Source organism: Rousettus aegyptiacus, unplaced genomic scaffold (genome assembly GCF_014176215.1).
Source record: "Rousettus aegyptiacus isolate mRouAeg1 unplaced genomic scaffold, mRouAeg1.p scaffold_m13_p_1, whole genome shotgun sequence".
Taxonomy (NCBI): domain Eukaryota; kingdom Metazoa; phylum Chordata; class Mammalia; order Chiroptera; family Pteropodidae; genus Rousettus; species Rousettus aegyptiacus.
This window is the reverse complement of record NW_023416284.1, coordinates 87,215,906-87,225,914: the sequence shown is the minus strand read 5'-3', so window position 1 is coordinate 87,225,914 and position 10,009 is coordinate 87,215,906. Positions and strand designations below refer to the sequence as shown.

Genomic DNA, 10,009 nt, shown 5'->3' with positions numbered 1-10,009 from the left:
GATGAGCATCTTTGCACATATGTGTTGGCCATTTGTATGTCTTGTTTGGAGAAGTGTCTGTTCAGGGCCTCTGACCATTTTTTGATTGGATTGTTTGTTTTGTTGTTGTTATTGAGTTGTATGAGTTCTTTGTATATTTTGGATATTAAGCCCTTATTGAAGGTGTAGCTTCCAAATATCTTCTCACATTCGGATAGTTGTCTCTTTACCTTGTTGGCTGTTTCTTTTGCTGAGCCTAGAGGATCTTTAGTTTGATGGAGTCCCAATCATTTACTTTTGCTTTACCCTCCTTGCCTTTGAGGTCAAATTCATAAAATACAAATACTTTTTATGTCCAAGGTTCATGAGTTTAGTTCCTAAGTTTTCTTCTATGCACTTTATTGTTTCAGGTCTTATATTCAGTTTTATACTATAATCCATTTTAAGTTAATTTTATTGTGCGGTGATAGACAATAGTCTAGTTTCATTCTTTTGCAGGTGGCTTTCCAGTTTTCCCAGCATCATTTATTGAAGAGGCTTTCCTTTCTCCACTGTATGTTTTTGGCTTTTTTGTTGAAAATTATTTCCCTATAAAAACGTGGGTTAATTTCTGGACTCTCAATTCTGTACCACTGATTTGTCCGAGTGTCTGTTTTTCTGACAATACCACACTGTTTTGAGTATTGTCACTTTGTAGTATGATTTGAAGTTGGGCAGAGTGATGTCTCCAACCTTTCTTTTTTTTTCTCAAGATGGCTTTGTGATTCAGGGTCTTTTGTGCTTCCATACAAATCTGATGATTTTTTGCTCCATTTCTTTAAAAAATGCTGATGGGGTTTTGATGGGAATTGCCTTGAATCTTTATAATGCTTTAGGTAATATGATCATATTAACTATGTTGAGTCTTCCAATCCAATAACATGAAATATCTTTCCATTCCTTTGTGTCTTCTTCTAAAATAGGATCTTATAGTTTTCATTATATAGGTGCTTGACATGTTTCATTAGATTTATTCCTAGGTATTCACTTGATCTTTTTTATTTTCCTTAGAAATAAGGGTTTTAGAGTGATTAATTGTTGTGCTGTTCGTTATTATTTTAAATAGCTTCAATAATCTGTATCTGTTTCTTGTACATTTCTTTGTAATTTTAGGTTTATTGTATCTTGGTACTTCTGCCTACATTTTTAATTTAATACTTAGTTTTTATCATTTCTAGTATATGCTTACTGTGTTTGGAACTGTCCTTTCAAACCTTTTCTATTTCTTCTTCAGGATACAGCTCAAGGTTAACCCATCTGAAAAGTCTTCTCTGATCACTCATTTTTAGTTGTTTGCTCTTCCTCAGTGTGTACTACCACTTGTCCTCTCTGCAGGACCTGAACCAATAGTCAGTGATGTGCTAAACCTAGAGTTTATTGAATAGAAAATAACAACAGCAGCAGCAGCAACAACAACAACAACAACACAGAAATATAGCATATTTGTGACTTATTGGGATACGAGTTATCTTTACCACTTTTGTTTTAACAATAATCTAATGAACTAGTAGTCCAATATTACTTGATCTTTCTCTCTATGATTATGTTATCAATTCTTGAAAAATTTGCTCTTTAAAAATGCTTTCTATTAACTTTGACTATTTTGTTCATAATTCATTTATTCAGTTTATCATATATTTATTATGTTACCCACTACTTTCAAATATGATTAATGGAGTTTAAAAGTTAAAACCAGTTGATGGGAAAGGGGGAAAGTGTATCTAGAAGGCTTGGACTAAAACTCTTAATGCAATCAAGTGAAAATGTAATCCTAAACTTGATGACAGCTAATACAGTGTGAAAATCAGAGGGCTACATAGTTCCCTTTCTCTCAAATTCATCAACTGTGAAACAATTCTACCGATTCACCCAATATTTCAAATATCCTTGGGTTAAAGTTTGCATTTAGGAATTTGAGAAAATTGATGAAGGCAACAATGTAATATTTAAACCTTCCAGAATCCTCCATCATTACAAACAGACAGAGATTTGGATATCCAAATATTGGGAGACAGTAAATCTTGGGACCTTCTGTACCTCTACACATTTGCTGAGTGTGACAAAGTGGCAATTCCCTGATGAATTTTCATCTGGGACACAGAACTGTCTATCAGCTGGCAATTCTGGAAAGTGAGATAATGTTTGCAGGAATGCATCACATAGTCAAGCGACTTACCTGATCTCCCATTTGACAAAGACTTGCTATTGTTTGCTATAAGAGTTGCAGAATCTCTAAGTTTAGAATTCTTTATGGTATACTCCACTCATGAACAGGTTTTATCTGGTCCTACAATTTGCCTGTGAAATTTGGGGCTCAGGGAGAGCTGCATCTCTAGACTGATTACTCTGTTGATACACCTACTAGTATTTTTTGGTGGAATAAAGTCCTTCATGTCTGCCCAGGAATATTTTGTATTTTATCAAGATCTATGGACCTTTAGTGGGCTCAATTAATAACCTGTATATTTATTTCTGTGGAAATTCTCCTGCTTCTAGGTCTCCTCCTCACTCTCAAACTTATTTAAGTAGAAAAGTGCAGCCTCAAACCAAAACTACCCAGATAATACCTACAATTAAATAAAGCAATAAGCTAACTTCCAAATCACAGACTGCGAGTGGTTGTGGAAAACAACCAACATAAACAAAATCTCTATAATATCAGCAAGTATGATAAGAACTACTTTTTAGGATGTTTAGGGAAGAATAAGGATTTCTGTTGGTCATGAGAGCCAGTGACCCTCAAAGTTGTCCAGCTGCATCAAATGAAAACTTTACTAAGCTAAAGGAAAGCATTATCAGGACAAAAGTCAACAAAAAGAGAAAACACTGACAACAGAATATAAATTGATCAGGACAGACATGACAGGACGAAAAAGAAAATAAGAAAAGAAAATTTCTCCAATTAAAGTGGGAACACATAAAAAAGCAAGTGGATTTCAAAAATAAAAAGATATATATTTCGAACACTTTATAAAAATAAGTAAAATGGGTCTTCTAGAATTGTGATTAGAACACCTTCCTTTTTTAAGTGCATGAATAGGCTAATTCATTTTAAACATGAACGATAGAAAAGGATTATGGTGAAGTCACAAAGAAAAAGAGAATAGAGAGCAAAATAATGGCTCCAAAAAAATGAAGCTAATTTTTTAAAAGATAAAAACTGTACCTTCATATTTTGAAACAACCTATATTATTTGAAAAAGAGAAACTATAAAAAAACATGCATCAGAATTAGAAAAAATCACAAATAAATAATTTTAAATATAAATGCAATAAAAATATTAAATAGATCAGACAGAAAGTAATACAAAAGATAGGAAATGATTCATCACTTACATAAGAACATTCTTCTAAGATGAAAAACAAATTAAGGAAACTTAAAAAATAAAATAAAATATAGAATTCAAGAAAACTTTCCTGAAATAATACTTGAATGGATATATCATATATATGCAGAAAATGACTCAGAAAAGCAAACATGGGGGTATATTAAATAAATTATTGGACTTAAAAGAAAACTCTTTGAAATCCAACACCCATTGAAAAAGAAAAGCAATTTGGAGTTACACTTTTTGACAGTAATGCCTCATAGAAGAAAAAAAATGGAGTAATTTATTTGTCAAAGAAAAAAATATGAGTCAAGGCTCACATAAAATATCTAACCAAATTTAGGTTCAATTACAAGGGTCTCAGATAAACTCTAAATAATTCATCAGAACATAGCAAATGCTGGTCTTATGAGCCTTCTCTGAGGAGTCTACGAATAATTACATGACTGATTATATTATCCATATTAACAGGAGAAAACAATGTTACTTCAAATTATGTGTGTGGGAAAGGTAGAGATGAAGCAGAAGCATTGCTCACAGTATAAAATATACACACAATAACCAAAGGGGAGAGGGAGGAGGACTGCGATGCTAAACATAGTATGTAAAGTAAAAGTAAGGATTAGAACAAAAGTCAACAAACTGCTGTCCCTTGGTCAAGGCTGGCTCACACTAGTTTTTGTAAGTCAAATTTTGTTGGACCACAGTCACATCCATTTGTTTACCTATTGGAGTACAGGCCACCCTTTTGTTTGCAAATTGTCTCTTTCTACTGTTAAACTACAACAGCAGAGTTGAGTACATTCAACAGAATCTAGATGGCTCATAAAACCAAATCTATTTATCTCAGGAGTCACATTTGAAGTATGAAATAAATCAACTTATTATTTTGAAGTCCAGTGACTTAAAGGAAAGACATATACTTCTTCTCCCACCTTTACTATGAGAGCAGGATCCCTGGGTAACCAATTATTTGATATGGAGAGGTTCCTCTTTATAGAAATATTTTAGCCAATAAACACAGAAAAATTGAAAGAAATTAATAGGTGGGAAATGACTATCAGTAGATGCTACTATCACAAAAGGAGAGTGAAAAGGATTTGGTGTACCTCCTTAAAGAAATAGTACATAAAGTAGTTCCCCTTTATCCCTGGTTTCACTTTTCAAGGTTTCAATTATTGTCATCTGAAAATATGACATGGAAAATTTCAGACATAAACAATTCAATTTACAATTCATAAGTTTCAAATTGTGCACTGTTCTGAGTAGCATGATGAAATCTCTTCCCCTTAAACCCATCCGAGGCATGACTCAACTCCTTGTGCAGTGTCTCCATGCTGTATACACTCCCTGATTATTAGTCAGTAACCCTGTGGGTTTTCAGATTGACCTCTCTGGTATCTTGGCACTTGTGTTCAAGTTACCCTTTTTTTTACTTAATATAGCCCCAAAGTGAAATTGTAGTGATGTTAGCAATTTGGATATGCCAAAGAGAAGCCAAAAGGGCTTCCTTTAAGTAAAAAGGTAAAAGTTCCCCATGTCATAATAAAAGAAAACAAACCATACGCTAAAATCTACAGGAAGAACAAATCTTCTATCCATAAAATTGTGAAGAAGGAAAGAGAAATTTGTGCTAGGTTTGCTGTGTTGCGCCTCAGACTGAAGTTATGGTCACAGTGCATGACAAGTGTTTAGTTAAGATGAGAAAGACATTACATTTGTGGGCAGAAGGCTTGAACAGAAAATGTGTTCCAATTGACAGAAAACAATGAGGCTATATGAAGTCATCAGCAAAAGATCCCTTGAAATGAGTAAGCACATTCACATAACTTTTATTATATTGTTATAATTGTTCTATTTCAGTAATTATTATTCTTATTACTCCCTTACTATGCTAATTTATAAGTTAAACTTTATCATAGGTACGTATAGGAAAAAACATAGCACATATAGAGTTAAGTGTTATCTGAGGTTTCTAGCAACTATCAAGGGTCTTAGAAAGTAGATACCCTGAGGATAAGAGGATACTGTATCACCTATGATTTATTTCTAAAAATAACAACAAAAACCTGGATCTCATCAGGACTCTATTTCTAACTACTGATTTATAGGAAATAGAGGAGTCAGAAAAATATGAAATGAGCCACTGAATATATAGTCATCAGTATCTAGACTTCAGAATCTGGTGTTTTGAACAAAGTGAATAAAAAGAAGTGATAGTGCTGAAGACTATAGATTAAAAGGATACGTGAAAGACCTCTCAACCTATTGCAATATGTGGATGGATCTTATTTGGATACCGATGTGAATAAAATTTTAATATAAATAGTGACAGGATATTTGTTGATATGAAGGACTTTTTTGTTAATTTGGGGGGAAGTAAGGAATGTATTGTGATTAAGTTTTTGCAGTCCTTACATTTAAGACATACATATTAAAATATTTACAGGTGAAATATTATGTCTCTGCTCTGCTTCAAAAGAATGGAATGAGGGAGCAATGGGAAGTATAGAAAAAAAGATTTCCCAGGACTCGATAATATTAAAGCTGGGTAGTTGATACGTGGAGGTTCATTGTAACAGTCTCTTAATTTTATTTATGTTTAAGATGTTCCAGTGCTAAAATATTAAAATGTTTTAAATGCTGCTGATGTCAAATTTTGGAGACAAATTCTAAACTTTTTTATTTTATTATTAATTTTCATTTAAATATTAAATTCAGTTACAACATAATGTAAAGCTTACTTTGCAAATGACTTCATTAATACCTTCTTGGTATAGAAATCACAATGAAATATTTCTTTAATGAATTCAATTTATACTGTTCATTATTCTCATTCATATGATATGTGGTACAGCTCAAAACCATAGGGCAGCTAATTCTGAAGTAAGGATGAACCCTTAAACAATTAATTAACCTAATTTATATAATGATCTTATTTGCATAGCTAAAGGACTAGCAATAGATTATAGGCCATTAACAATCATATTAATAAATAAAACTGAGTTAGAAATACATGAGCTTGTATTTCATACTGAAGAGGCAAAAGTTAGTCATGAAATGTTAACAATATTCAAATTGGTAACAATATTCAAGAATCAGGCATTAAACAAACTAATAGCATTTAGGCTTCTCGAATTTTTGAAAGGGTAATTATGAATTCGCTGCTTTGTCTCACCTATCAAGCAAAATGGGGCACATATAAGCATACTTGTGTGCATTAGGTAAATTGTTATTATCCTTATTCATATGTGAGCACTAAAAAATTTCTATCCTTGAAATCAGAGCTATTTTGTAAAAAAAATACCAAGTTCTACAACCTAAATATTTACCAAAATTTTCTTCTTAAATTTAACTACACATTTGTTTCAAAGGAAGATGACAAATATAATTTTTAATAAACTTTTTCATTTACTTTCATTTGCAGTAAGGCAGTTTACATAATGTAAATAGACCAACCCTAAATTTTTGACTTCTTAAATTTTATTAAAAAATATAATTGCCTGAAGTTTAAAAATTTTGAAACTCAAAGAACTGGTCTACTATTTTTAAACAATTTAATTATGCAAGTGATGCTTAATTATGAAAGACAGCTTGCTTGCTTTAATTCCAAAGATACACTGTGTATAATCTGATTTTTCTAAATGATTTGATTGTACCTCTTCAGACTTCAATGCAAGATTAGTAAGTGAAATTTAAGGAAAGGAAAAAAAGTGATTTATTTATAATGATCATCAATTGAACTCAAATGAGAAATTTTATCATGCCTCTTCTACCCTTTACTCCCATCTTACTCTCCTTTCTCTTCCACTGGCATTCATATGTGTGTGTACACTTGCTCTGGCTCTCTTCTTTTGTCCTCTTCTCTCTTCTAAAAATACTGATTGATGGAGTGTTGTGATAAGATGTCCAGGAATGACCCCCAGAGTAAAAGGTAAATGTTTCAGATCCTGTTTCCCACTTCAGGCTTTTTCTGAGCCTCTATTCTACTAATGGTTAAACTAAATTTGGCTTTCTTGGATTTCCTAGATTCTAAAAATGTTGCTGTGATTTCTAAAAAAATAAATAAATAAATAAATAAAAAATAAAAAAGAGAGAGAGATGGATTGCTTAAGTGCAATGAATGGAAAAAAAAAGATAGCATTTATCTCATTATTCGTACTATCTCACAGAATCTGTGCTGGCCCACTTCACAAATTGGCTTTTACTTGCTTCTCTGTGTGGTTAAAGTATATCAAACTGAAATGTTGAAGAAAGATTTCAGAGTTAAAAGATGCGAGACTGAATCTTCAACTTTTCATTTATTGAAAATGTCATTTTTAGAAAATCACTTAAGCTTTTCTCATCATGTCTTTGTAAAGTGGAGATAATAATTTTCATTTTCTAGAAATAGGTGTGAATTAAATATAATGTGACATACATGGGTTAATAAATGTTAGCCACTAATTTTAACTAGTGTTTCCTCTATTCTGAGAAAATATGTAAGTACCAGAAAGCACACAATTCATGGAATGCCTAATAGTACCACACCCATTAACAATAAACTACATCCCTGAGGGTTATCCAGTACCTCACAGCAGAATGAGAATAGGTTTATTATCTAATATACTCAAATAATGACAGTATTCTACAATATTATACACAAAGTCTGGAAATAGAGTTATCGTCTTGACATTTCAAGAGTATGAAATCCTCTCAGCATTGTCATCTATCAGAAATTAAAATAAATTGGAAAATATCTATGAGTGTTCGTGATTTTCCTACATTCTTCACTGAGAAATTTTAGACATATGTATTTCATTAGATGATGTCCAGAACACCATCAATTTATTGAAAAACCCATAAATAATATAAATTATTTTTCTAAGGAACTCGGAGATTGGCTATGACCACTTCCAGGGAGTCAGTTTGGACTTGAAGCACATAGCTTGTCCTTGTTTCATAGTCCAGAGGGGCATTCACATAGATAACACCTGTGATGTTATTAATTCTAAACTTATAGAGAATTAAAATATGATTTCTTGGTCATTTTCTCTACACTACAAGGAAAAATAATTCTCTTTAAAAGGCACTGTGATTTAAAAAGCACCTATTTATAATAATAATAATGCATAAAAGTGATAACATACTGGCTTTTGGAAACCATGTTCCAGAAATGATCGATATCAGTGTTATCCTAAGCTCATGCCTTGAAATTTTAGGGTTTTTTTTTACATTTGGGAGCAATGCATAGTATACCCATCACTATGGATTCTACTGTACTGAAGGTCTTCAGAAATTCTGTTTTAAAGAAACTCATACAATTTTGTTTAAACATGTAGTTTATGATCTTATTAGATTATTATACTTTCTTATGATGTAATGCAACTTATTATTCTGTATATTCTGCTCTGAACACTTGAGGGAAAACATAATTTAATATGTTGGTTATTCAGAAAACATAATTTATTATTTTAAATGGCTTAAAATATTTTGCCCTGATGTTCATTTTCTAAGAATAAATTGAGCAAAGAGCAGAGCACTTTGGGATATTTTATAATATCCTACTTCTTTTACTTCTGGTATCTTCCTTACTTTAGTTTTCTCCACAGCATTTATTACTACCTAAATGCTATGTATTTATCGGTTAATAATTTTTATTGTCTATCTCCATTTATTGGATGTTTAAATCTGTGAGAACAGGGATCTATTTTTTTCATTGGTCTTTCCCTCATAGCTGGGAGAATACTTAGTATGTAATAAATGCTCAATAAACATTTGTTAAGTGAATTAACAACTATTTGTTGAATAAATTGATAAATAAATGAACTGATATAAAAAATAGTCATTGTGAGGGAAAAAGAATAATAAGAAGAGCCATTCGGTTATCTTTAAGGAAGAGAACTGATAGCATCACAGAAAAAATCAGAACAGTCTTTTGGCCACACTGCCATCTTTCAGTAATTCGCCAAAATGACCAACACAAAGGGAAGAGGAAAGGCACCTGCTATACATTCTCTAAGCTTTTAGAAAACATGGAGTTGTTCCCTTGGCTATGTACATGCGAATCTACAAGAAAGGTGATATTGTAGACATCAAGGGAATGGGCACTGTTCAAAAAGGAATGCCTCACAAATGTTACCATGCCAAAACTGGAAGAGTTTACAATGTTGCCCAGCATGCAGCTGGCATTGTTGTAAACAAATGAGTTAAGGGCAAGGTTCTTGCCAAGAGAATTATTGTATGTATTGAGCATATTAAGCACTCTAACAGCCGAGATTGCTTCCTTAAACCTGTGAAGGAAAATAATCAGAAAAAGGAAGGAAGCCAAAGTGAAAGGTTCCTGGGTTCGACTGAAGTGCCAGCCTGCTCTACCCAGAGATGTACACTTTGTGAGAATGAATGGAAAGGAACCTGAGCTGCTGGAGCCCATTCCCTAGGAATTCATGGTATGATAGATTTGAAAAACTAAAAGAGAAGACCTCTAATTTAGTAGGTGTCCCTTCCCCCAAAGAAATAGGAAACCTACTGTCCTAATTCATTTGGTGATGTATTATTTAGATTTAGTGTTTTTTTTTTCCTGAAAGACGCAAGGTGGTTTACTGTGCAACAAAGTATAGGCCATTGGTTAGGAAAGGGCATCTGTTGAATTACAGTTATGCTCAGAGAAATTTGATCACTCC

The 10,009-nt window shown here is 32.4% G+C and overlaps 1 pseudogene; it reads left to right on the top strand.

Moving 5' to 3' along the window:
• Window positions 1-9,290: 9,290 nt before the first annotated feature.
• On the top strand, window positions 9,291-9,781 carry LOC107517299 (annotated as a pseudogene).
• The last annotated feature ends 228 nt before the right edge of the window (window positions 9,782-10,009 follow it).